At 47.7% G+C, this 3,545-nt stretch overlaps 1 protein-coding gene across 2 annotated transcripts in view; it reads right to left on the bottom strand.

The window, feature by feature from the left end:
• Positions 1-3,240, bottom strand: part of ZNF331 (zinc finger protein 331) — a 48,974-nt gene extending 45,734 nt beyond the window's left edge. For both annotated transcript variants that reach the window (XM_008067369.2, XM_021717252.1), the window contains exons 1-2: positions 3,024-3,240; positions 2,319-2,374 (exon numbers count right to left, since the gene is read on the bottom strand). The gene's annotated coding sequence lies outside the window, so the exon portion shown is untranslated. The remainder of the gene's footprint in view (positions 1-2,318; positions 2,375-3,023) is intronic.
• Positions 3,241-3,545: the final 305 nt, after the last annotated feature.

Consider the following 3,545-nt stretch of genomic DNA (forward strand, 5'->3'; position numbering starts at 1 on the left):
GAGACTCCAAAAAAAAAAAAAAAAAAATGGATAGGCCTGCATGAGGCAAAACGACTGCCTCTCTAAAATGTCCATATGGTAATCTTGGCACTTGTAAATGTTACCTTACATGGCAAAGGGGAAGTGAGGTTGCAGATGGACGTAAAATTGCTCATCAGTTGACTTTCAGATAGGGAAAGTTATCCGGAATTATCCCAGTGGGCCCAATGTAATCGCCAGGCTCCTTAAAAGTAGGAGAGGAGAGTCAGAAGAAGAGGAAGATGTGGAGACAGAAGCATGGTCAGAGTGATGTGATGGGAAAAGGACTTGTCTTTGCTGACTTGAGCCAAGGTGTGTGAGTAGCATCTAGAAACTGGGAAAGGCGAGGAAGCAGATGCTCCCTAGAGTCCCAAGCGGGAACATCCTTGGGGCCTGGCCAGCATCTTGGTTTTAGGCAATGTGGCCCACTTCAGACTTTTGACCTCTAGGGCTCTAAGATACTACATTTGAGTTGTGTTAAGCCAATAAATCCGTGGCAACTTTTTTATAGCAGCAAAGAAGAACTGATGTAAGGCCTAATATTGAAAAAAAAAACAGTGCCACTGAAATAGGTATAACATTTCTGTCCCAGAACATTTTTTCCTAGAACATTCTTTCACCCTGTCTCAGTAATATAATCAGACCCTGAACACATCAATATAGCTAAAGTGCTTCTACAGAGAACTCCCAATAAACTGAATGTTTTATTTCCCCCAAATTCCTATATTGAAATGGTATCCCCTCAAGGTGATGATATTAAGAGGTGGGGCTTTTGGGAGGTGATTAAGCTGTGAAGGAAGAACCCTCATGAGTGGGATTAGTGTCGTATACAAAGGATCCTTGAGAGCTCTTGGCTCCTTCTTTTCCATGTGAGGACACAGCAAGAGCAAGGCAGTCTGCAGTTTGGAAGAGAGCATGCACCAGAACCTGACCATGCTGGCACCTTCTTCTTGGACTTCCAGCCCCCAGAACTGTGCTAAATAAGTGCTTGTTGTTTCAGCCACTACTTTGTTACAGCAGGGTCAACTGACTAAGACAAGGATAAATTAATGGATGGATGCAAAACAGACAGAAGTGAGTTTGGTACAGAGAATGTGATCAGTAAATGTGGCCAAGCTCCTCTTTCCCTTCACTGAATCAATCCAGAGTATCACGTTGGATAGAATATTTACAGAATCTTATTAAATGGGATTACTAGGTAATCTCAACATTTCCAACACACACAGTTTTTAATAACTACTAGTAGTTTAGGCACTACTAGTAGTGCTTGATATTATGCCACATGCATTTTTCTTTCTTATGACTAGCTCTAAACTTACTTCTTTGTAGCTCCATTATATTCCATAACACAAATGTATTATGATTACTTTAATCATTTCCATTATCCAGAACATGAATTATGATAAAGGTAACACAGTGCTTGACTAATGATTCTAAATGTCTTTGAGGCATGGACACCCTTCTTCTTCTTCTTTTTTTTTTAAAGTTATTGCCTTTTAAAAAAACCGTCAAGTACATCCTTCCTTTTTTTTTTTTTGAGTTGGAGTCTCACTCTGTCACTCAGACTGGAGTGCAGTGGACACTCCCGGCCACTACAGCCTCAACCTGCTGGGCTCTGGCGATCCTTCCGCCTCAGCCTTCCAAGTAGCCGGAATTACAGGCACACGCTACCACGCCTGGCTAATTTTTGATTTATTGTAGAGATGAAGTCTCACCAAGTAGCCCGGGTGGATCTTAGATGTGCAGGCTCAGGCAATCCACTCGCCTTGGCCTCCCAAGGCGCAGTATTACAGGCTGAGCCACCGAGCTTGGCTAAGTACATCCTTCTTAATGCCATGAAATTATGGTTCCAGAAACGGGGGAAGCTGAGGAGGGAGGATTGCTTGTGCCGTTAGTTTGAGACTGCAGTGAGCTATGACAGTGACACTGCACTCCAGTCTGAGGGAAGGTCTGAGACTTTGTCTCTAAGAAAATAAAATTAAACTAAAAAAAAAAAAAAAGGAACTTAGGTTAAGGATTCCTGTTCTAGACCATTTGAGGCTCTGGTTCAATTTGTGAACCTGCAAGTACCCATCACAACACATAACAACCGTCAGCTTATGTCCCAGGGAGCTGCTGCTCTAAGGTTTTATGTATACTAATGCAATTCACTCTCATCACAAGCCTATCTTCAGAAAGCTCGAAATGGTAAGAAGAGGCAGAGACAGGACTGAAATCCTGGAAATCAACATGTTAAATCTGGTCTTAAATCCTACAGACACACATCATTTCATGAAAAAAAACCCAAAACTTGCCTGAACCTTTAAGACGTGTAGTAGTTTTGTCCTCAGGGATGCCTTCTTGTTAGAATGCTGACCTAGGGGATACAGAATGAAAAGAGTGAGACACCAGGGCATTTTTGGAGTGAAGGCAACATGAGAAAATAATCTCCAGAACACATACCCCCAGGCCGTACCCAGAGCCTTTCAGAAATGAGGGCCCTGAGATCTGAGTTTCTGAGATTCCTGGACTGTGATCTACACTGAGACTCTGAACAGGGGGCTGCCCCCTCCCCACCTCCCTTTGGGGGCCATCTCTTTACAAAAGGAAGTCGACTCTGGAGGTCTCCTCCTGTCATCAGAAGGCCTACACAAGGAAAGTACTTCTGACTCTGCAACTGTCACCCCAAGAGTGTCTTTGCCCTTTTTGGTCATTTTCATGACAGAGTTCAGGTCCTCCTGTTCCTTTGTAGCCACTGTCCTCAGGTGGGTGCCACTGGCTGGGAGGAGACCGTCACACACACCTGGCTCGCCCAGAACGCCACCCACCCAATCACCCAGTCCCCAAGCACAAACCTGCACCAGCCACAGCCTCCCGGCTGCACACGCTGTCAAGGGACACAACTCTGCCCTGTCACACCCACCAACATCCACATCCGAGCCCTGACAACCCCACAGAAAAGACACATCTGCAGCCACGGAGACACATCTGGCCGTGCCATCCCCACAGAGCCCACGGGAATGTACCTTCAGGAGACACTGTCGCCCCTCGGAGGCTCACACGACTCGAGCTGCGTCACCCCCAAAGCCTCCAGAATGCTGGTGTCGCGGTGTAAAGCGCGCCCCACTCTCTCTCAAGCAAGTGCGTCACACGGTTGAGCGCCCTGCGCAGGTCGCCCCACCGAGCCCGCGTAGACACGGCTCCTGCGTCACCGATGCAGATGCTCACTCACCCCGCATGGCCCCGTTGCCCAGTGACGCTCGCTCGCACACCTGTGTCACAATTTCGCGGACAGAGGCGGTCGCGTCACCCTCGCACACTCCCACGCAAGTACGTCACACACTTGCTTGCCCGGTCCCCGTCACCCTGCAGAAGCCAATGCGCATGCGCACATGTCAGTCCCGGGGACAGGCCTCAACCACTGGGTGGCTGGGAGGCGCGCACAGACGCACGCGCACAGACCCGAAACACGTGCACGCGAACAGATCCCTGCATACAGAGCCTGATACCTGTGTGTACACAGACCCTGCGTGTGGCCACACTCTCCC

Source organism: Carlito syrichta, unplaced genomic scaffold, assembly GCF_000164805.1.
Source record: "Carlito syrichta isolate Samal-C Ts95f unplaced genomic scaffold, Tarsius_syrichta-2.0.1 Scaffold309491, whole genome shotgun sequence".
Taxonomy (NCBI): Eukaryota; Metazoa; Chordata; class Mammalia; order Primates; family Tarsiidae; genus Carlito; species Carlito syrichta.